The sequence below is a fragment of the Apteryx mantelli genome, chromosome 1 (assembly GCF_036417845.1).
Source record: "Apteryx mantelli isolate bAptMan1 chromosome 1, bAptMan1.hap1, whole genome shotgun sequence".
Lineage (NCBI taxonomy): Eukaryota > Metazoa > Chordata > Aves > Apterygiformes > Apterygidae > Apteryx > Apteryx mantelli.
The window spans coordinates 14,238,585-14,263,850 of NC_089978.1; the positions used below are offsets into that span (position 1 = coordinate 14,238,585).

The following is a 25,266-nucleotide window of genomic DNA, read 5'->3' on the forward strand; positions in this document are numbered from 1 at the left end:
AAAACTGATTTGAGATGATTTTCAGCTCTGGATGTCTTCACCCTTTGTCTTCCTCCTGCTCCCCCCCCCCCCCTTATTTCATTCATCTTTACTTTGTTTTCATGGTTCGATTATTTTAGCCAGCCTTTTCTCTGCGGTGCTTGTTTAGTTTTTTAGCACCATCATTTCAACAGCTTTTAACAGCTACACGTGTTAACCAAGTTGCAGGGACTCCCTGGAGGCGGGTGAGTCAGCCTTTTAGCACCACTTGGGTAAATCTCCTTTACTCTGAACAGATAGTTCATGATCCCATGGAGCACATGGCTTAGTTGCAAATAGCAGGTCTGAAAAAGTGGACTGCTGTAAGTCTGATGCAGAGCAGATGGAGATCTTGGGCTGTGGATCCACTTAAAAAGTAAAAACTCTCTCTATTAGCAGTGGTGAAATCTGGACTGGATGCAGAGTTTACCAATGTTGGTTAATATTGTGCTGCTGTGGTTGCTCTTTCTCTGGTCAGCACGTTTCTGCCGTGTGCAGGAACCACAGTCGTGGACTACAAATTCTGCTTGCTACAAACACTGGTTATAAAGCAGAGCTCCTATTTCAGGCAATGCTTTCCTGGATGAGGATTACATTTTTGAGGTGAGCATGCTGGGTAACAAAAGTGATATGTTTGCAGTTCTTCTCCGAGTTTCCTTTATCAGCAGGTTTTTGTGACATTTTCAGGCGCAGATAGGAAAACTCAAACTGGAAAGCAATTTGAGCTTTCCAGTCTACACAGATACTGGATTTAAGTTCTTGTCTGACTCAGAGTTATGATTTTAAAAGTGTTTTAGATTAAATATATTTCTTAAAGTTCACTGTTTACCACTTGAAATCACATTTTACAGGAAAAAATCTGCTACAAGATCAAATGAGTTTTTTTTTCCTTTTTCAGTGAGGACTTGCAAGAACAGAGAGCAGAAGGTGAAGGCTTTTTTGTATTCTCTTTTGCTTTTTATAACTTTACAAAGTTTCAGTAAAAGCTCTACTCCTAGGAAAATGAGACAAACAAAGGTGATCTGTGAAAGACTTTTTCTGCTGTGAAGTTCAGAGGTTAGCATATGTGAGGAGATAATGTTTAATACTATGCAAGGGGATTTGATGCACAGTTCCCATTGCAAGCAAGTCTCTGTATAGTGTTTGAAAGCTTATCTTGTTTCCTCTGGGAGGAGGCATTTTCTGATTATGTTCCTAACAAATTAAATAGCTTGGTAATGTTTGAGGCTGTAGATGGCAAATGAATATGTCATCTTTGCTAGTTCAGATATCATCTGAATGTTTTCTATATGAAGGGTGAGGGATACTAAAAAGAAAAAAAATCTTGCTAGCATAAGTATATTGATTGCAAACACAAAGTAATCTGTTTTAGCTGATGCTTGGGTTCATTATGCGCTCAGTCTTTATTCTCTCTGGCTATATATCTGCATAATGCATTTCCGTTAAAATTAAAACCAAGTTATTGATCTGTTAGGCTGCTTCTATGAAACTACTTCACTGTCAAGAGTTTTGCTGAGCAACATGTAGCCCTAAGTAGCCATTCCACAAAAGATAGAGAATTTGGAAGTAAAGTTGTCATGACAACTTTAACTCCATCTCTGCCTTTTCTTGCATACACACATTATGAATGAAAGGTTGGACAGGTTTTCAAGGGAGCTTAAGCTAACTACCCTGACTTCTGTGGATTCAAAGTTTAGCCTAAGCATTGTTTCTGTTCATTTTTAATTACTACTTTTTATTTAGAATTGTGGTTAGTACTGCATTTAGACTTATAGGATATTTTGTGATTTTATAGATGAATGTCATGTATAATATATAAAACAGGAAAAAAAAACAATCTAGCACTTTTACTATTATCAAAACTGCAAAAAATCCAATTAAAATCTTATGTTAAACCCATTTCAGTAACGCTTCCTATGATGAAAAGGATCTTTGATACCATTACTCTAGTTACAATGAACTTGATTTTTATTTCATGGCAGTTTTACACTGGGATAATACCACAGAGCTAAATGCCACTATTTCTGATTTATATCAGCATGAGTAAGAACAAATCCAGGTAAAAATGTTTTTTAACAAATACAAAACAAAGCTTTCTTTCATTCTTCCTTGTGTAAGCAAAGTAAAATAAACATAACAACCTTTGTTTTATTCTCAATCCTAATGGAGTAATGACTCTGATTAGTCACTACAGGAATGGCTATCCCAAATCCAACCAGGAATCAACTTCACTTGCTGCACAGTGTTTGTATAGGTGATGCCAGAAGAACTAAAGATATTAGATATAGCACTTGTTTTGTTAGACCATAATCTACTCCAAAATCATTTGAAGTTTTAAGTGGGAAACTATTGCACTCATGGCTTTGTTTCTTCATTGATGCTAGCAACAGTTCAGCATGTTCCGTAAGACTGTTTTGGAGAAAGCTATTACAACGTGCCATCCACAGGAGTCTGCCAGCCTAGATGGATGTAAATGACTTCTCTGGGTCCTTTCCAGCTTGTCCTTGGCTGTACAATTCCCAAAGAGCCGACCTGACAGGCTGTAGCACTGCTGCTAGGAAATGGGAAATTTTGAATAAGGCCCAAATGCCAAGCACCGTGTTATGAGCTAGAATTAAATTGATGAACTGTTTAATTTCAGTGCAATGTTCAGGACTCTTCTGCACAGGAGAGAAATTGCTGTAGTCTGTACTGATTCAGCTGGATCTGAGCTTTAAACTTTGGGCCAGATGTTGGTACCAGCTGATGTCAGCGATGTGGAGCAAAAGCTGCTGGAATGCAAGAGTTTGAGCATGAATTGCAAACTGAAGACATACCAGTGAATGGCTTTAGCAATAACTTTTGGCTACAGATACCTAGGGTCCATCTGTGCTAGGAAAATGGTCAACTGCTGACCACTGTTGTTAGAAAGAGTGCAGCAATGGCAGGACTTGGAGGGAATCTCTCCAGGGCAGGATTAAAGAGCAGGCGTTAGCGGGAAGCTTTCCCTGCTGTTGTCCTGAATGTACCTTTTCTGTGGATGTGGGACTTCACTCTGCTGTGGTGCCTTGCCAAGGTACATTCACCATGTTGTGAAAAAGAACTATGCTAAAGGGTATAAAACAGATGGAAATCCACACAAAATTATTTAACAACCTAGGAGAAAGTATCACCAAGCAGGAGGTCTGCGTTTTGAAACAACCCCTTGGGAAAGACTAGTCAAAGCTAGACTCCTGGAGAAGTTTAAAAAGCTGCTGTCTGTGTCTGCAGGGACTAATGGTTGTGACAATCTGCAGAGTAAACAGCTGTTTCAGGAGTAGTGAGAGAAGCACAATCTGGAGAATGCAAGCACAGACGACTGATGTGCAGCAATTGTCAGCTGGGTGAACGGGGCCAATGGATTATAAACTGAATCTTATAAACACTTCAGGCAAACTTCTTTACCTGCTTTTGGTCTGTGGATGTCCCCGTCCCTAAGACAGATCTCTGCTGTATGTGCTGTGCAGCTCACTGACATCAAGGAAGATCAGTTTGGAATAATTTAAGTCAGATCTCAAAGGGTAATTGGTCCACAGTGCAAGTGACACACCTGGACATAAAGAAGGAAGAGGTTCTCCATGCAGTGTCACTGAGAGGGCATTCTTGCTGGGAAATGTGTAAATGAACTTTCAGTGGCCACCAGTTTGTTCATACTCTAAAGGAGAGGAAAAAGACATATACGATGAATTTTAACTTTATAAGCACAGAAGGCCTCTGGGCACCATGAGAAAAATATTTGAAGCATAATTAAAATAATTAGACAACTTGCCCAAATACAGGAAGGAGTGGGAGCAAAGCCAAGAAAGCTTCACCGACTCGTTTTCAAGCATATGGAACTATTAGAAATGGCCTGAAACTGCAAAATTAGAGCTGGATATTGAGTGTTTTGGATAGCATGCATTGGTTCAAGATGAACAGCACTTGAACACCACAGTGATGGGTACATACAAGGATCTAATAATGCATACATTCCAGAGATATAAAAGTGTAGAAGTCTGCTGATGCATAGGGGAAATAAGTGAAATTCAGCTATTACTTTTATTGGCTGTGAACACTTCACTGGAGAGGCTTCATTACCTAGCAAGAGCTGGCATGGCAACCCATTATATTCTTATTGGCTGTGAGCATTTTCCATACAGTTGGGGCTTGTAATGTCAAAGCAACAGAACTGTTTTGGACTCTTGACTCAAGAGCTGTGGCTTCTAGGTCATAAATTTTATAATTTTATACCTCACCTCCAAAAACTCATTCCCCTTTCTCCCAGTAAAGTTTGCTAGGAGTTCAAATGGGCCATTTATCCTCTTAGGAAAAAGCAAGGGATTTCAGATGATTATACTTTCTTGGCATGCATGGGCTGTGTTTTTCATATTGAGATCCTGGGCAGAGTTCCATGGCACACGGAAAAGACTTATTTTTCTTTGGCCCTTATAGTCCTCTCCTCACAAGGCCAACATTTTTGAGGTATGCATGCTCATTTTTGATATCAGATAGCGCACTATTCTGGCCTCCCTTCTGGCCTTATTCTGCAAATTATTATCTGTGAATGCTCTTGCTAACTTCAGGGGAAGTAGTTTCATTGCCATGATTATCTGTGCTTGAATAAAAGCTTGCGGGAGGGGAGCCTTACTTTGTTCTTTAAAAATACCAACCATAAAGGTTAGACCTCTTGCTTTAACCAAAGAATCAAAGCTTAATACATGACATTAAATCTAAAGATCACAGAATTTGGTGGGTGTTGTGGGAACTGAGGAAAACACCTCATTTGATTTTGATATGCTTTATATTCAAACTCTTCCTCCCTTGTAATTTCTTTTGTGTTTTATGGCCAAATAAAACATGACAATTACAGCTAATTTGGTCCCACTGTAAAGGGTTCATAAACTTGCACAGTGGATCTATGAAGTAGAGTCTGAGGAGTAGGAACTGAGTGGTCTGTATAATCTAGCTATTTAGACCATTTGTTCTGCGGTTTCTTTTACAGCATCTTCTGCAGCTAGTCTACTATCGGCATCATATGCCATTTTTATTTTATGTGTGATCAGGCATGTGTTTACCCAGTAGAAGCTGGGATATGTGGCTCTTTAAAACCAGTTTGATGTTTGTATTTGCTTGATCCAATGAAATGGACCTGGTGTTTCTCAGGTTTACCATAATGGCCCAACTGTATTCCAAGTAGAAATCACTGAATCTGGTACCAGCTCCATGCTAGTCGTATGTGACTGATTACTATTATAGAAGCAAGAAACAGAAAGGCTGGAATCCATCTTTTCTGATTTCAGCTGGGTAAAAGGTAGATCTACAGCCAGAAAAAGATGGGAGGTCCCTGCAAGAGGTTCATCCCTTCTTATGTTGGGGGAATGAATCCTCCTCTGAAGTACTTAGCGCTCTCTGACATTAGGCATGACTTGAACAGAGGAGGTGGCTAAAGTCAGATGAAATGATTCCCATCCTGTGATACAGCAGTGGCAGGTACAAGTTTCCATGCTTCTGCACCTGTCCATTTTCTTCCTGGATGGCTCTGTTCAGGGGTATCATGACCACGTGGTATAGGAAGCAGGCTCTCATTTCACTTTCACAAGCAGACAAAGTGAGGAGAGAGTGGGCACAGCTAGGCTGCCCTCCCTTCCTCTTCTTGCTTCACATAGTGGAGCTGCTTCAATCTGAAGGAAGGAATAAGCCACAGGTTTTTTTAAGTGTACGGTGAAATGCTTTCCCTCTCTGAGCGGGAAAAAATAGGAACCTGTGAATTCCCCCTGAGGCTCCTTCCTAATGTGGTATGACTAAATGTTACCCTCTATTGAGAGCTATGTCTAAGTGTCACTGTCAAGCCCTAAGGAAACAAATTCAGGAAAATCAAGAAGTATTGCCTTTAGTGCCTCCAGAGTATAATGTTAATTGTCTGATTTAAACCAACACAAAATTAAGAATTTCAACAGGAAAGTATTATGCTGTCCTCAGTCTGGGTCTTAGATTTCTATTTCTTTTTCTGAAATAAAGTATCATATATAATTTTGAATTTTCTGGATTTGTCAGTTTGTTGTAGATCAAAAAGGTAAGGTTTAAATGGAGGATTTTTAATATACAGATCCTTTTATGCCTTATTAATGTAATCAGTCAGCTTAGGAAAAATATGTTAGAGAACAAACTTCCAGAGGGTAGTTCTTTCTTTCTCCTCCTCCTTCAGAGAATGTAGGTTATGCTTATGAAGATTAACTGCTTGCTCTGGAAACTGAAGTGATCTATTTTCATGCAGGTGAGGTAAAATTCAGACAGCAACTGTTCATACCCTTTATGTTCTTCGAGGCCTAATTCTGTGAGGTTCTGAACAATATTGTCACATGAAGGTTGGGCCCATCCCAGGACCTCAGGGAGAGAAGCAAAGAGTGTGATTCCAGGAAGGAGCTTTGACTCGCTGCTGCCCTTGCCTGGTGTGTAGTTTCGTGGGACTTTGTGCGGCGGACACCTGGCCTTCCCTGAGCCTGTCCTTGCCCTCCGCACAGGCATGGAGGCTGCAAGCACAGCTGACGTCCCACAAGCAGAACAAAGCTATTCAGCCTGCGGGGTAATACCTACCCGCAGCCAACGGGAAGGAAGGGGGACACATCTTGGAGTATCTACAGTAGCTTTCTTCACACTAGCTGCTTTTTTATAACATGAGCCAGAGCAACCTTATGGTAAGCAATAAATAACCCTCTGTTTTTTTCTTTTCTTTTTTTAACTTTTTCTTTTGGATGTCTTCAGCTTTTGCACAGAAGGTATTAAGACTTGACTATGCACCTTGATTACCATGTGTGCTGAGGACCTTCAGGACTGGGACCATACTGAAATATTTGTTCTGTCTGGTTGCATTGCTGCATGATGTCGTTCTACACCATCCTGGAATTTAAAGACGTGATTGAGTGACTAAAAGGTAACAGGAAGAACTGCAAATGTTTCATCAGTTCATCTGGTTAGTTACAAAATTAGTCCTTGTTGGAGTAGTATTTCCTTTGTGTGCCAACCTAGGCACATGTTAATGATGTGAAAGAACTGGGAACCTAATTCTCTGCTTTTGACAGGTATTAACTTAAAAACACAAACCCTAAAACCTATTTCTTAATGGATTTTACATACTGAATACCTAAGCCCACTTTGCAGCAGGAGGCATAAGGATAACAATTTTCAAAACTTGTAGGTGGTGATTATTTTGTTAAATCCTATTCAAAACCAGCCTGGTTTATTTCTCAGCTGTGAGAGAGATCTTTAGGCAAATAGCCTAATTCACCATGTGAACAGTTTGCAGGTCAGTGACTGTACATTCAAAAGTGTTTTACTCAGCGATAAAATCTTCATCATGGTTTCATTACTATAAACACGTGGTGACAAAAGTACTTCAGAGCTTTGCACCACACATTGGCTTTATATTAATTCTTAATTACAATTCTCCTGGGGTTACCCACAATGACTCAAGGTCTTGCACTAATTGAACAGGAGGAAAAAATAAAATTAATGGACTGCAAAGGTCAGTATGTGACTTCTGACTCATATAATAACTTATGGTAAATACATGGGAATGGCTGCACAATGCTAATACCTGTGTGGTCAGATGGCAGCCTATAAAGATCTGGCTCCATGGATCTACTGCATGTTTTCATTTAAAATTTCCTTATCAGTGCTTTGAGCGTGCATGATATCCTTAATTTCTCCTGGTTTCCTTCTATGACATATTGCAGGTTTTTTGTGGTTTTTGGCCTTTGTACTTCTGGTCTTGCATAAGAAAAGCTATATCATGTTTGATCAAATATCCTTCTAGCCCAATGTTCTGTTCCCAGGAGCAACTGCTTAAAGTAGAAGAAACAGAGCAAGTGTACTGTATTTTTTTCTGCAGTAATCTATATGGCCTTCCAACTTAAATCTGCTAGAGATCTTTGGAAGTGTTATGTGTCTGGCAATACTTGTGACAAGGATTTTCTTGTAATACACTGAATTAAAGCTCTCTTAATAGTTGCTTATGATTGCAAGGGTATAACCTCTGTGGCATACAAGAGTCCTGCTAGTCCTTGGATCCCATCACCAGTGGTGTCTGAGGCTTACTGCAAATGCAGTGTAGAGTGATTCTGTACATTAGCAGGGACAACTGTGATTTCCAGATGTTGGTCACACAGAGAAATCGACACAGGAGAGAGAGAGGGAAGGAGAGAGAGAAAGAGAGATGATATTAAATGTTCCAGCTATGGGAAAAGTGTCCATTGGCTGTTGTGTTTTCTTAGACCACAGTGATTCAGTCACAAGACATAGATCTCTAGAAAACTCAATCCCAGTCCTTAAAAAATGAAATTTTAAAATGGTTGTGTTTTTTTCCCAGAGTTGCACTTGAAAAGATTGAGCAAAAAAATATTAATTTCAGAGCTTAATAGGGAGACAGGCTGGGATATCAGATTGGCAGAAGCAAAATCTGGAACTGGTACATTTTGTAGGTCTCTACTGAAATAACTTACTAATGCCAGCTGTGTTGGTGACTATTTGTCCGCTGGAATGAAACCAGTCATTAGATACTAATGCCTTCTAATCACTAATGACCTGTTCAAGATTTGAACCAATGATTTACAGGTTAATGATCTTATATCCTATTACCAGTATGCATGAAACTAATTGAGAATTCTGGAGTGCGGGGGACTGAGCTACTTAGTAATACTCGGTTAAAACAGTGCAAAACATTTTTCTTAAATATGAATTGCATTTGAAATGTTCAAAAATGCTGTGAAACAGTTTGGAGTTGGAAGTAAGTGGGATAATAAATGGCAGGGAGATTATCGATCCACTATTAGCAAAGTTATGTGGTGAAGTTAACTAATTTCAAACCAAAACTAATCCTATATTGCTGCCAGTTTTGTAATGGCCTTGTCAAGATGTTATACTAGCTTAGTTCTTGCCTTGTAAAATGCATCACTTCTTGACAAAACTTTTGACACTTTGTATAGACAAGAAATAAATTAAAGCTTTAGAGATAAAGCATATATACATTTTTTTTTTATTATTTTGTACAAATACAGACTTAACATTATGAAAGAGACTGCTAAATTATGGTACCAAGGTTTTATGAAATGTAATTATAGGTCCAAAGATATTTTGTGAGCAGAAGAAAAAAGCTTACTGTACACTATTAAAGTGTTTTATGTCCAGAGATGACTGACACAATGCATTATGGGGCTAGAATAAGCATAATTGTCCAGGAAGAAATAATTGAAAATAATCCTTTAGGTGTCAAAACAAAGCTATACATCATATGAGACTGTCAGCAGTTATTACATACCTTTGGTAGTATAGACAAGCTTCCTTGGGGGCTCATAATTTAAGCTTCTAGGTAAACAAAAATACTGCTAGCTATTTAGCTAGGACTTCCCTTTCAACATGTCAAAATAGGTGCAATTATCTACTTAAGTGGCAACATATTTTGCCAGCGCCCTGCCTGGTTGAGCGGGCTCTGCGGGCTGGGTGGGAGCCGTGACACCTCCCAAAGCCCCGCGGTCCTTGGCTGCCCGACTCTGTGGAAAACGCGCTAACGTAGCCCACCTGCCCGCCCTGGAAACCGCCCTGCCGGGGCCCGGCGTTCGCTGTGCCGGCCATGTGCGTCGGCGCCGTGGGCTGTGAAAAACGCTGTCCGAGCGTGAAACGTAACCGTTCCGGCTTAGCCCCCTTTGGGGCCTCCGACACCACGGGACGGTGGGGCAGGGTTGTGCCTTCAGTATGTATTTTTAATTAATGTTGTTTTTTAATTGAAAAGAGATCCATAAATGTGTGACTATCTTGATCCTCTTAAAAGCTGAGAGTCTTTGAATGGGAATAGTCATGTGTTTTGCATAAGGGTTACGTTAATTACTTCAGTCAGCTTGATGGCAAATGCGCAGTGTTTGTTTTGTTTGTGAATAACAATAGTAATGTACCGCATAGGAACACTGTGAGAGTTAATTAACGTCAGGTAACCAGTTTGATATTCCTTGGATAAAAGCTCTATGCAAGCTGATTAATCTTGCCGTTCCGGGAGAGCCTGTGGTTCCTTTGCTCACACAGAAGAGTGACTTACTTCACAAGAGAGCCCACTAGAGTGATTTGAACTTCCTTTAGCAGCACTGACATAAATTAATCATGAGCTAGCCCTCCCCTCTCCTATGTTATCAGTGATTAATACATAGTTTAGTACAACAGCACTGAAGAAAAATCATACTCATTTTGTTTGTAAGTGTATAGCTGTAGAGTAAAAATATAAAATATTATAAAGTTAATTGAAACCATAATGCATATCTGTATATGACTGCTGCTGTAAAAAGCGTGTTCCACTTTAAACTGCAAATCACATATAGAACATATAAGAAGGATGCTGCTGAACTGGATGGCATATAGAGAGGTTTGCAGCCAGAATAATAATAATTTCCTCATGGTGTGAGGAGCATGGAGCGGGGACAGACACTTCCATGTCACGGCTGGAGTGGGCTTGAGGAGGAGGGAGAAGGGGAAGGGGATGGGGAAGGGGAAGGAGATGAGGAAGGGGATGGGGAAGAAGCCCGCCAGCAGAGAAGGGACAGCACTGCTCCTGGGAGAAAGGCCAGCAGTGGCAGGAAGTGTATCTTGTTGGAAATGTTTTTAAGAATTGTTACAGTATCTGCTGATGACTTTATAGCTGGTTCTGCTAAGTGAGGCAGAATTGCACACCTTTGTAAGTGTGTATTTATCTATGTGTATATATATTTATATATATATATATGCACAAGATGCAGCGTGTATAAACTATGTTTCTTTTAATAGTTATACAAGCAAGAGAAAAAGGAGGTTTTGTAGTACTAGACATGTATATACTTACTTGAATGTCCAGAAAGTGGTGATAGGATTTTTGAGAATATCTGGATGAAGAGAGTAATAATGAAAATACAGGGTGACTTATGGTAGAGCTTTACAAGAAATCATTGGATCAGGTGAGGAAGCGTGTGAAGTGTGTTAAACAAGGTGAGAAGCACTCGAAGAATGAGCGGTAATGGTGAGAGCCAGTGACTAATAGTCTGCTGGGAAGAGCAGTCTGGCAAGACATAGACTATGCAATTATGGGTTTGAAATCTGCTGGGAACAATTTTTATGTATTTATTTTGTTTAAAGTGGACAGCATTACTTATGTAGCAGATAGGTGGTTTTTAGATGTTTCTAATTAAAATGGAGGAATCAAAGTCAGAAGATAAAGCTATCCTTGAAAGTTAAGGTTCAAAATTTTAAGGGCCAAAAGAAGAGGAGAAGCAAAACAATCAGCTACGTAGATGTGCAGAAAAGAGGATGTATAATAAGAAACTTGTGGCTGTGTTAGAGCTTTCTAATGATCAAAAAATCACAGAAGTGATACAAAAACTTAAAAAAAGTATTTCTGAGGATAAATATAGGGAACACTGTAAGGATGTAAGGTTAAAATTAGAGAAGGGCATGGAATACTGTACAGATAGCAAGGAATATAAGAAAAAAAAATATAAATCTATTAGAACAACAGTCTGGCAGGGACTTCAAGCATTTTGGAGGATGGGCTTAAAATTGAAAAAATTTTGATAAAATCGGAGAAATGTTTTAAAATCAACAGGGTGGAATTTAATGAAGACTAATCCAAAGGCTGTATTTTAGGGAAGAAAAAATCCAGTACAAAGTGGAGGAAAGTGGTTACTCAGCAGTACTGTGCAAAAGGATTTGGAGGTGGTATTTTGTATCGTATGACAGACGGAAGATGGATCAACCATATGATGCCAGCATAAAACGTACTAATGTCTCTCCTGAATGCACTGACCGCTATGTCCTAAGTGAGGCATGAAGTTTACTACAGGCATACCTTGGGGATATTGCGGGTTCGGTTCCAGACCACCGCAATAAAGTGAATATCACAATAAAACGAGTCACATGAATTTTTTGGTTTCCCAGTGCATATAAAAGTTATGTTTACACTATACTGTAGTCTATTAAGTGTACAATAGCATTACATCTAAGAAAACAATGCACATACCTTATTTAAAAAATACTTTATTGCTAAAAAATGCTAACCATCGTCTGAGCCTTCAGCAAGTCATAATCTTTTTGCTGATAGAGGGTCTTGCCTCGATGCTGATGGCTGCTGACTAATCGGGGTGGTGGTTGCTGAAGGCTGGGGTGGTTGTGGCAATTTCTTAAAATAAAACAGCAATGAAATTTGCCACATCGATTGACTCTTCCTTTCTTGAAGGATTTCTCTGTAGCATGCGATGCTGTTTGATAGGATTTTACCCACAAGAGAACTTCTTTCAAAATTGGAGTCAATCCTCTCAAACCCTGCCACTGCTTTATCAATTAAGTTGATGTAATATTCTAAATCCTTTGTTATCATTTCAGCAATGTTCACAGCATCTTCACCAGGAGTAGATTCCATCTCAAGAAACCACTTTCTTTGCTCATCCATAAGAAGCAACTCCTCATCTGTTAAAGTTTGAGCATGAGATTGCAGCAATTCAGTCACATCTTCAGGCTCCACTTCTAATTCTAGTTCTCTTGCTGCCAGTTCTGGTTGTCTTGCTGTCAGTCTGTCCTCTGAAGCTTTGAAACCAGGCATTGACTTCTCCTCTCTAGCTATGAAAGTCCTAGATTCTTCCAATATAAGGCTGTTTCGTCTACATTGAAAATCTGTTATTTGATGTAGCCACCTTCATCAATTATCTTAGCTAGATCTTCTGGATAACTTGCTGCAGCTTCCACATCAGCACTTGCTGCTTCACCTTGCACTTTTATGTTATGGAGATGGCTTCTTTCCTTAAGCCTTATGAACCAACCTCTGCTAGCTTCAAACTTTTCTTCTGCAGCTTCCTCACCTCTCTCAGCCTTCATAGAATTGAAGAGAGTTCGGACCTTGCTCTGGTTGAGTCTTTGGCATAAAGGAATGTTGTGGCTGGTTTGATCTTCTATCCAGACCACTAAAACTTTCTTCATATCAGCAATAAGGCTGTTTCACTTTCTTATCATCCATGTGTTCACTGGAACAGCACTTTGAATTTCCTCCAAGAACTTTTCCTTTGCATTCACACGTTGGCTCACTGTTTGGCTCAAGAGGCCAAGCTTTCGGCCCTTCTCGGCTTTCGACATGCCTTTCTCACTAAGCTTCATCATTTCTAGCTTTTGATGTAAAATGAGAGACATGTGACTTTCTTTCACTTGAACACTTAGAGGCCATTGTAGGGGTATTAATTGCCTTAATTTCAATATTGTTGTGTCTCAGGGAATAGGGAGGCCCGAGGAGAGGGAGAGAGACGGGAGAACGGCCAGTTGGTGGAGCAGTCAGAACACACACAACATTGATCAATTAAGTTCACCATCTTATATGGGCACGATTCGTGGCACCCCAAAACAGTTACCATAGTAACATCAAAGATCACTGATCACAGATCACCATAACAGATATAATAATAATGAAAAAGTTTGAAAGATTGTGAGAATTACCAAAATGTGACACAGAGACACGAAATGAGCACGTGCTGTTGGAAAAATGGTGCTGAAAGACTTGCTCGACGCAGGGTTGCCACAAACCTTCAATTTGTAAAAAACGCAATAGCTGAGAAGCACAATAAAGCAAAGCTCAATAAAACGAGGCATGCCTGTAATTTCTTCTACTTCACATTTACAAAATCTATGCTGGAGTACTGTTTTGGATGCCACATTTTACAAAATATACAGACTAACAGGAAAGGTTCTCAATGGAGAGAAATGTGATCTATGAGAAAAAGCTGGAGGAAGTCTTGTCTGGAAAAGAGAAGAAAAAGTGGGGAATGGGATTAGAGACATCAAGTATGTTGAAGGTTTAAGGAGATTGGTGATCAATTGTTCTCCATGTCCACAGAGGGGAGGATGAGAAGTAATCAGCCTAATTTGTAGCAAGAGAGATTTAGGTTAGATATTAGGAGAAACTTTCTAACTATAAAGATAGTTAAGTGCTGGAACAGATTGCATCTGGAGGCTGTGCAATCCCAAGCATTGTCGGTTTTTGAGGAAGATCTAGTCTGTCAGAGGTGGTCTAAGTCTGGCTGAGCTTGTTTGAAAGCAGGAGAAGCTGATGATACCTTAAGATTTCTCATTTTGCTACAGTATTATCATATATATTAGGTATGTAATGAAATATATATACATAATGAGTAGACCCTCTCATAATAGCTGATGGTTATGCACCTTATTAGCCATCATATTCAGAAGAGCCTTTTAAAATCTTAAAGTCAGGGCCTTCACAGCATGGGGAAAGAGACACATGTAGCAGTCCTGGGAGTTTCAGGGGTTTGGGGATGTTCCTGGGAGGTGTGAATCAACAGAGCTCACTGCAGAGTTCTGTTTCACCAAGCTGACTCCTTTCAGGTTACCTTTGCAGAAATTAAAAATGTAGTGAAGCACTGATGCTTTGTCCAGGTGACTTGCTACCTACTAATGGGTACTTTATTGCAGTGCTGTGCTTCCCAGCAGAAGTGACTAGGAAGTGTCATGCACCACTGCTGGATAACGTCTTTTATTTTCCTTGAAGTAATTGCATACTGCCTGTGGGAAGCAGGGTAGTAGAGCCAAGATGGATAAAAAACTTCTGCAGTCTTAACTGAGCGCCTAATTTTTCAATCTACTGTTTGTAAACCAACTCTAAATTGAAAATTTTTTCGGACATACTGAAAGGAAAAGAGAACATGATTTAGATCATTTCTTCCTAGATGAAATGGAGTAAGGAATCCCAAAGAATGAAAAAATCTGACATGTGCCAGCTTGGTCAATTCTTAATCAAAGATGTTCCAGCTTTATTTAGATTAAAAGCATCTGTATTTAGATTGAAAGTAGTTTCCTTTATGATAGTTTTTGGACCTTTTGGTCATAGAATCATAGAATCACAGAATCGTAGAAAAATAGAATGATATCTGCTGGAAGGCACCTCCTGAGGTCATCTAGTACACCCACTGCCCACAGCTGGTCTGGTTTGACCAGGTTGCTCAGGACCTTGTGCATTCAAGCCTTAATATCTCCAAATACAGAGATTCCACAACTTCTCCGAGCAGCCTGTTCCCACAACTGACCACAGTCATGGTGAAAATGATTTTTTCTAAGTTCCTTTTTTCCTAAAACCTAATTGGAATTTTCCTAAGATTCTTTTTTTCCTAAGATCTAATTGGAATTTCCCTTGTTGCAACTTATGACTGTTACCCATAGTCCTTTTGCTGTAAGTCTACAAGAAGAGTCTGGCTCTGTCTTCTCTGCACCCTCTTATTAGATAGTTTTAGGCAGCAATAAGATCCCCACTGAGCCTTCTATCCTCTGGGCTGAACAAATCCAGTTCTCACATAAGGAAAGTACTCCAGCCTCATGATTGTACTGGTGGCCCTCCGCTGGGCTTGCTCCAGTTTATGAATGTCTTTCTTGTACAAATCTGTGCAAAATACTCCAGATGTGTTCTCACCAAAGCTGAGCAGAGGGGAAGGATCACTTCCTTTGACTAGCTGGCAACACTCTGCCTAATGCAGCTCAGGATGCTTTCAGCTTTTTTTGCTGCAAGGGTGCATTGCTGGCTTGTGTTCAACTTGTTGCCCACCAGGACCCCCAGGTCCTTTCCTGAAAAGCTACTTTCCAGCCTGTCTGCACCCAGCCTGCACTGTTGTGTAGGGCTGTTGTGTCCCAGCTGCAGGACTTGGCATATGTAAAGGTAGATACTAGATTTGAGATGACATGTCATAGACACAGAGCTCTGAGGCTTTGTTTACACTAGAAAAATAAAATTAGCCTTGCCACAGGCCTGAACATTAAACTTAATTGTGCCTGCTGTTAAATTATTCACACAGTCCCTGGCATGATTTTGACCTTCTCTGTTAGCATAATAAAAGTTTGTGCACAGTTTGGTATTTAGCATGGATCAGGATCCATTCCCAGCAGCCACCTTGTATTGGAGGATAGAGAATTGAACTGTATGCACCTAATCTGTACCTTGGCTGGTGGCCTCAGAACAGACTCTGTTTCTTGGTCCATTTTCTTTATTAGTTTAAATGTATCTCCAGAGCCCTTTCCAGTTTGGGAGAAGACTCCTTAACCTGCCTGTGAATGAGCTGTGTGCCTAATGAGCTTAGTGCACAGTCTAGTAGGGTTTTGAGATCCAACCTGGATCCCAAAAGAGATATGACCTACTTTTAGTCTGACAGCTCCAGCTATATGTTGCCAGTCACTTTGTAGTTGAACACTTCCTAAATATATGTTATTGGGACACATTCAGAAGTACAAATGAATGCCATTGTGGCACTCTGCTGTTTAATTGTGGGAGCAGTGTGTGCATAGTGTTCAAGTGAGAGAATTATATGTCATCAGGGTTTGGGGGCATCAGACTTTGTAAATATTGAATAAAAATGGAAGCAAGAGCTCAAAGAAACAGTTTAGGACTGGTGGACACTGTTTAGGAGTCTTTAGGGTTCTGCTCCAGCCAAGGTCTTTGTCCAGCTAGATGAACTAGTTGAAAATAGGCAATGAGTAGCAATCTTTCCCTTTGTTGCCCTTCATCTGCCAGGGTTTGTTTAGGAGCTGAAGAAAAAAGAACCAAGGATGTGCCTTGTCTTTGCTCCACGCTGCACGGGGAACTCCTCATTTTTCTGGATGGGGCTAGTGACTCATTGGACATAGTGTTAGGGATAGCTTGGGCTGTAGCACATGGACAGCTAGCTTTGTCCCTGTGGGCAGCTCCTGGGACAAAGTGATGCTGACTGCACTCAGTGTAATGTATTGATAAGTTCACACCTTTGGGTAGGTGTAATCATTTCTTAGGGGAGCGTATATGGGGATCTTGGTTGTTTCTATTTTATCACTGTTAACCCCAGTGAATGAAAAGAAAATATAGACATTCCTGCTTGTACTCTATTACCCTGATGAGGTAACCACATGAAAAAAAGTCAGGATGCTTGAAGTCAGGTTGTTAATTTTGCCTTGTAAGTACAACAGAAGTAAAGTTATTTATTTTTAGAAGTGTTATGAAAAGACATTATGCAGTACAGACATTTAGTAATCACTAGGAGAGGAACAGAAATAATCATACAGTGGGTCTTGCAAGGAAGGAGGGCCCTTTACAAGCAGTAGGGACTTGCCATGGCCACCCTCATGGTACTTCAGGATTAGTCCCTCTGGAGTAAATAGCTGTTTCCATACTGTCCTGTCACAGTGTCCATATAACATCTGGAAGGCCAGTTTTCTTGACTGTCCACTACCAATTTTGGAAACTGTTGAGAAGGGCAGGAGAGACCTGCAACTAGAGCAGCACAGGGGAAGTTGCTGGTCTGATCAGTCATTACAGTACCCTCCAGTACGTATCCTCTGTTCAGTCTCACACTTGGAGCACTCTTTCTGACCTACCCCTATTGTTTCAGTGGATAATAACACACATCAGGCAGTGCTGTTTTGTAGGATTGTCTGATAGGGTAATGAGGAGCACAGAGTCCTGAACTTGGGCCAGAATAACCCTATGAAACAGTGCAGATTGGTTGCGATCTGGATGGAAAACAACTTTGTTTCTACAAGGATCAGGACGTTCTGGTGGACAAGTAGAACATGAGCCAGCAGTGTGCCCTTGCAGCAAAAAGGATGCAAAACTGCATCCTGGGCTGCATTAGTGAGAGTATAGCCAGCACAACAAGGGAAGTCATCCTTTCCCTCTGTTCGGGACTTGTGAGCCTGCACATGGAGCACTGCATTCATTTTTGGGCTCTCCAGTAACCTGATCTAGTTGACTGTGGTTTGAGCAGGAGCTTGACTCAATGGCTCAATATTATCCAATGATTTCATGACTCAGTGCAGATGTCGATAAATTAGGGCAAGTGCCAGAAGAAGCTAGCCAGAAATCTTGCCAGAAGCTTTGGGTTAGCTGTTGTGTGTGTGGAGAGTGGACAAATGTGGAGTACCAAGGAGATGCTTTATGGGTCATGGGTGGGGACACTGGCATCCTTATGCTTTGCTGTGGGAGCAGCAGACTGCTTGATATATAGGAGTAAGTTCTGTGTCCCTCATCCTGGGAAGTGTCATTCCACATTCAGACTGTCCTTTTCAGTCCTTTTCCAAAACACAGGAAAGCTATCTGGATGGCCAGACCTGACCCAGCTGTTCTGTTCTGCAGTCCAGCAGCTCTATTCATTCATATGCTGCAGCTCTGTTCCTCAGATGACTCCTTTGCTGGCTTTTTATGCTTGATCTACCTCAGCTGAGAGAGCTTGTCACAGTGTCACAGAGGCTGGGCCACTCTTCATATAACAGGAGTTTCAAAAAGGCCTGTGTATTTTAAGAGTACAGGTTCCACTGACTTTTCATGGGAACTTCATGCTCCAAATTCCTATGAGTCCATTTGAAAATCGCATCCTCAGTAACAAATGTTTGAGATAGTCCTTGGGAAGAGAAAAGGATCAGTAGGTCTGCATGTGTGTATGTTTTGCAGACAGGAGATAAAGGCAGAGGGGTTATGCCTCATCTTCATAATTATTATCTTCATTAATAATTTTGTTCAGTTTTCAGTTCATCCTGGGATTATTGGAACAGCTTCCCAGGTGTGCCTTGAGCCTTAAATTCACAAATACTTTATGCACCACCAAGCCTCAAATGTAAGTTATGAGAGAATAAAGCATATAAAAAACTCCTACACAAGCCATAGGTTTGGGGCTATTTAAATTACAGCTGGGAGAGGGGAAGTCATCCTGAATCTTTGGGGGGTACTTGCTCAAAAATCTGGAAAGATTCAGCACAGTTTCTCTCTCTCGGTTTTATAGCTTCTTCACTCAGATGTAACAATAAAAATGTTCTGCTGGATTAGGTGCATGGATGAACTGTAATTTCTTTGTAACACTTTCACACTCTGAAGGCATAATGACAAGCAATCAAGAAAATGTTAATTGGGACGATTGGCCCCAGGGGATTCCAGGGTCCTGGGAAGTTGAAGGTTTTCATTAATTCTGTAGTGCTGCCTTAAAAAAATACTGTTTTTTATCCCCAGGAAATTTCTTGAAGCTGTGGTAAAATACCAATTTCCAGGCAAAGTTAAAGTCTCCAGATCTTTTTATTTCACTTCCTAGAGGTTTTTTTTTTAATGTATTTTTGTCACCAATGCTTTCTTGCCTCTCGATGGTTCCCCACAGACTTGTACTGAGTGGGGACTGAGGTTAGGAGAATAATTATGATGTTTCTTGGTGCCTACCCATTAGTTCAAAAACACTGAAAACAAACCAGTGGCTAGGTCCCTTCCTCCCACACCGGCAGCCACAGTGCAGTCTGTGTCCTCCTCTGGGAGCCCAGGGACTGGAGGTGGCTGCTCCTTTCACCTCCTGGCCATCCCTGCAACACCAAAGGAAGGAGGCTGTGCTGCTGCATCATATTGGGCACTGGTCACCCAGACTCCCCTACCAGATGCCTAGCCAGAAGGGTTGGCCCTCTGTTGAGTGACCTGATGCATCAGTTTGTTTCCCCACATCTTGTAATGCCAGGCATGTTGTCATGTGTAATCTGGCATATTGATGTTTTGGAGGCCAAAAGAAATTAGATAAAAGTGGTCATCCGGATAGCATCAGTGGGCTCTGTCCCCTACAGCTGTGCACGTCTCCTGGAGTCGTGACAGGTGCATCAGCCCCAGTTTCATCCAAAGAACAATAAGTAGAGTAGCTGGATTTTTTTAGAGAAGGTCCTTCTCGTTGAATACAATTGAGGATCCTGTCATTTAAATTGCCATCAGTGAGCTCATTTCAACAGTTTAAGTGACAGCCCTCTTCATAGCTCTTGGAGTTAGTGCCTTGGGTTGTTTGCCTGCCAGACTTCAGGGCTTTGTCTAAAGAGCATTTACACCTATGCAAAATAGGTGGCTGTCTGCTCTTGGGAGTATTTTACCTTCAATTTTGTGTAAATGTCTATAGGAGTTGCAAAGATCTAGAGAAGCAGGGCCATGGCATGTGTCTGAGTCAGTAATAGTTGCCTATTTTTCTTCTGTCCTGCAGGTTTGTAAGATTAATACTGGTTTCCTTAGAGATGGGGCAGCTATTTGCTATCAGTAAAAGTTAATGTACCGGGGGAATTTATGGGAAAAATGCATTTAGTTAAGAGTTCATGACTGTTGAATCCACCCACCCATCACTCAGTGCAAGCGAATTCTGGCAGTAGAGGTTTTATTATTGCCATGGCTTTGACAGATGATGATGTTTGTCTAAGCAAATGTTTTTTTTCTAAGTGGTTCATTACCATTAGGAGAGTATTCAATCGCAGATAGAGAAGCGATTTCTTACCCTCCCAGTGGCAGCAGGTGCAGTGGAGTCAGCAAGCCTGAAGTGACTTCAGTGGTGGGTATTCAGTGAAAATGGGAGCAGAGGAACCGTCCTGCACCAAGCCTCTGAGGCCCTCTTTCTGAGGCGCATCTCCTGCATGCAAGCCACATTTCCTATTAACTGCACTCTTAGGACCACTAATAATCTTTTGCTGCATTAAACATTGCTGTTTTCTGTATCTGGCTAGTGAGTTTTATGAGTATTCCAGGAAGCCCAGATACTGCAGTAGCTTCTCTGCAAGACAAAGTGTATGCCTGCTTGGCTGTCATAGTGACTTGTGCTCTTCCAGTGCATGGATCTTGTGAAAGTGAAGCTCATTTAGCTAAAGCTCTTGACTAATAGGACAAACCTCCGCCAGGTTGTGCTATGTGCTGCTGTGTGTTGCTCCATGTTTCACCACTCCTCTGATGAGGGATGGACTCTTCTCTCAAAACCAGTGCAAAGCTGAAGGCTGGGAACCCTGCAGGGTTTGATTTGCCACATATTACGATGTATTCCTCAGCTGTAGCTTGCCTGCAGGTTTTTAGTAAATACTGCAGTAAAGTCCCCCTGCTGAAGATTAGCAAACCAAGATAGAATAATGTTAAGACACTTCACTAGGGTCACCAAAGAGGGGCAGAGCAGGGCTGAGAGCTCCTGTGTAGACTCCAAAAGCTGTTTTCTGATCCTGGGACCATTATGTTTCTCAGCTGAACAGAAATCAGACCTTTTATTTTTTATCCCAATTCTTCTTGATGATCCCATTTCTAATCCCTATTTGTCCCCCTGCAACAAACCTTGAGATCCTGGTGAGCTGCTGTTGCGAGGTCCCCAGCAGCTCCCACCGCTGACCGCTTCTGCACCTTCTGGTATCCACCCTGCTGCCTCTCACTACTCACTGGCCTGAAAATGAATAGTATAATAGGACTGAGCAAACGTGTGTGAATTTGCATGTGATTCATTCACTATTTAAAGTACAATAAAAGCAACATAAATCAAGAAATGCATTTGTATTTTAGAGTTTTCAAATGTACCTTTCTCTAGCCTGATTGGTAAAGGCAAACGGATCAGAAGAGACACACAGTTCTAGAAGAGAATATGGATATTTTGGTTCCCACATGAAAGCTGAAAGCTGAATTTTCTACTCTGTGTTAGAGATCCTGCATTGACCGAGAGTTGTGATTCATTTTTGCAGTTGTATGTAATGACTATGGGGCCACAGCCAGTAAGGTGATTAATTCCTCCACTTGTTATCTGTGCTGATGATCAGGCAGGACAGTATTTACTATCACCGAAGTGAAGATCCACATCAAGATCCAAGTCAAAAACTTGCCTATGCAATGCTGACATATTGTGTTGTTGGGACTGCATCTCATGAAAGTAAGATAAGGGGTAATTGTTCCTCTGGGCTCTTTGTATAGACAAGGGCTTATTTTCTGAGTTATCCCACACCTGACTGCCTTCACAGACACCCATGCAGCCCAGTACTGATTTGAGACATAATCTGGGTCAAGACTTTGCCCTGGAATCTGGTTCATCTCTGCACTGTGGAGGAAAGATTTTCACAATTGTCTTGCCCTTATGTTTTGTCTTTGAGGATCTCACAACCATTTTCAAAGGTGAGCTTAGGAAAAGGAAGGTTAAAAAAAACAGCAGAACCATGCTTTCCAATAGAGAATTTCCTTTTTCTCACTGACATTGTCCTCCCAGCCTGCCTCCATTCCCAAACACTCTCTTCATTTTCACAGGCCTATTAAAGAGTTCATTGGCTTTCGAAGCTGCCGGTTTGCACTGCCTGACAAGCTGACCTGGTGGTACCTAGTTCAGAGTAGCTCACCAGTTGGACTGCTGCTTTGGCTTATCAGGGAGGTTTAAGTTACTGTAACACTCAGTAACCTAAAACTCTGCCAGTGCAATCTTTAACCTGGGAGACACAGGAGATTGCTCACTAGTCTCAGTGGAGTTTAAGGATGCTCAGCAAAGCTGCAATTAGCTCAGTTCAATATGTGCATATGTGTGCAGGTGCCTTATTTTGTATACTTGCATTTGAAAAATAATTCTGTGACTCAGAAACACTTTGAAGATGAGTCTGCAACAAAGAAATTGTGCAAAGTCAGCACCTTACTGTGTGCGCCTGGACTGAGCTCCTGTGTGCGAATATCACGTTGGTGCAAGACTGGGTGTAGAACATGACAGCAGAGCTGTGCAGTCAGGAAGGCTCTTCAAAGTTTGGTCTCTTTCTAAACTGCAGTTTTCATTGCTGTGTTTAAACTTAATTGCCTTTTTTTTTTTTTTTTTTTTTTACAATACTCCAACATAGAGTGGTAGGGATGTGCTGTATCAGAGCTGCAAAACAGCCTGCAATTCCCCAGGTTCCTCTGTAGTTTTTTATGTCCATGCATCCATAAAAGAACTCAAGTCTTTCCAAGTCTGCCCCTTGAGGACAGAGTAACAGTTTTCCTCTGGAAATGCTGTAATAAAACAAAGGGAATGCAAAGCTCCAATTATAAAGATCCCATGGATGGCCTTTATCATGGAAAAGGTATTCTTGTAATATTTGTTAGAACTGTACACAGGGGAGGTTGTCTGGTGCAGCACATTAATAAAAAATCAAAAACTTGGAAGATGTGTCTTTTTGCAAATTCACAGCTATGCATTAATTTATTTTTGTAGCTTTTTCTTAATAGTCCAGTGACTTCTGTCATGGAGCAATTTCATTAAAGCTTTGATCAAAGTGGTAATATAAAGCCAAGCTTTCTGAAAAGGCTTCATTGCCCTAAAGAGTGTGTAATTGGCCAAATGTCTTAGAAAGTTTTGCTTGGTTTCACCAGAGCACAAGTAAAAATTAATTACCCCAGCAGTATCTGCAATGCCATCATATAAGGGTGTCAAATCTAGTCTTTCCAAATGGCGTGTTCTAACAGAGAAATAGATATGAGACTTGCCATAAATGTGATTTGTGAAGATCATTAATGAAGTACTAGACCTAATTGACTTCTCTTGGCTTTATGACAACGTAAAAAAGTTCTGCACTACCAGTGATATTTCTCTTATACTTCTTCAGTGGAATCCGTGAAGCTGCAGAGTTCTCTTTAAAGCAAGCTTTCACCAATATTCACTTGGGGAAAAGAGGGCTGACTATTGGACAGCATTTCCAGTTCTTTAGAAATAATAAGGATTTGAGAGCCGTTCTTCTGTTTTAGAATGAAATGAAGATGCTTTGCAGTTATCCCTGGAAAACCAAACACATTAGAGAAGACCAGCTCAGGGTACTTGCTAGCCTGATTGTCTGAGAGCTCAGTCATTGGTGAACAGATTCAGGTTCAAGTCCCTGTGGTGTTTGGTCCAGGGATCACTCCAAAACTGGGAGGAGTGGCCGATACCCCAGAGAGCTGTGCTGCCATTCAGAGAGACCCGGACAGGCTGGAGAGCTGGGCGGAGAGGAACCTCATGAAGTTCAACAGAGGCAAGTGCAGGGTCCTGCACCTGGGGAGGAATAACCCCATGCACCAGTACAGGTTGGGGGTTGACCTGCTGGAAAGCAGCTCTGCGGAGAAGGACCTGGGAGTGCTGGTGGACACCAAGCTGACCATGAGGCAGCAATGTGCCCTTGTGGCCAAGAAGGCCAATGGTATCCTGGGCTGCATCAGAAAGAGTGTTGCCAGTCAGCAGGTGGAGGGAGGTGATCCTGCCCCTCTCCTCAGCCCTGGTGAGGCCCCATCTGGAGTACTGCGTCCAGTTCTGGGCTCCCCAGTACAAGAGGGATGTGGCACTACTGGAGCAAGTCCAGCGAAGGGCTACAAAGATGATTAGGGGACTGGAGCATCTCTCTTATGAGGAAAGGCTGAGAGAGCTGGGCCTGTTCAGCCTGGAGAAGAGAAGGTTGAGAGGAGATCTTATCAATGTGTACAAGTATCTGAAGGGAGGGTGTCAAGAGGATGGAGCTAGACTCTTTTCAGTGGTGCCCAGCGACAGGACGCGAGGCAACGGGCACAAACTGAAACACAGACGGTTCCATCTGAACAGGAGGAAAAACTTTTTCACTGTGAGGGTGACAGAGCCCTGGAACAGGTTGCCCAGAGAGGTTGTGGAGTCTCCTTTTCTGGAGATATTCAAAACCCACCTGGACGTGATCCTGTGCAACGTGCTCTGGGTGACCCTGGTGGAGCAGGGGGGTTGGACTAGATGATCTCCAGAGGTCCCTTCCAACCTCAGCGATTCTGTGATTCTGTGATTCTGTGATTTGCACTTGTGCTTTTTGCATTTCAAGGAGAGCCATTAACTTTTCTAATGTTATTATATCTTCTTTGATCTGAAACCATACCTATTACATTTTTGTCAAAAATGATAAACTTTAGCAACATATTTGGTGTTTTTCCAGCCTTCTTTTGTTCTGACAGGCTGAGATTATTGACAAGAAATGTCACCATTCATACAGGTATTTGCAGTAACTTAGTATAGTAGTGGGTATTGCTGCTATAAGTATAAAACAGCACAGATTCAGCCTTGGCAATTATTTTGCCAGGATATTTTCCTATTCTATTTTATATGAGGTTTGTGGTTATAGTCCTATGTCAAATATTACCACAGGGGAAAAAAAAATCTAAGTGCAGGACACTGAACTGCATTATTTTTGCGTTTAAATTTGCTCCTGTAAAAAAGAAAGTTTATATGCTAAATTATATATGATGACTATCACCTTGGTCTATGTTAGGCAAGTTAGTTTCCCATGTGATGTTATTACAAGTAAAGCAAAATCTGAATGGTAAAATACAAATCAAATGAAACTGTTGACTTCCAAGTATTTTCTTGAAACATTCAAATTTTAACATTTTGAAAATTAACCTTCTACTTAGGAAGGAGGTGGCTGGAACATCACTTGTGCTAAGCACACATTTTGTTTTACATCAACAACTTCTGCTGACTTTATAAACAC

The 25,266-nt window shown here is 41.1% G+C and overlaps 1 long non-coding RNA gene across 1 annotated transcript in view; it reads left to right on the top strand.

Moving 5' to 3' along the window:
• The first annotated feature begins 341 nt into the window (after positions 1 to 341).
• Positions 342 to 25,266, top strand: part of LOC136991109 (uncharacterized) — a 33,948-nt gene continuing 9,023 nt past the window's right edge. The window contains exons 1-2 of the long non-coding RNA XR_010883140.1: positions 342 to 621; positions 6,778 to 6,946. This is a non-coding gene — a long non-coding RNA (uncharacterized lncRNA). The remainder of the gene's footprint in view (positions 622 to 6,777; positions 6,947 to 25,266) is intronic.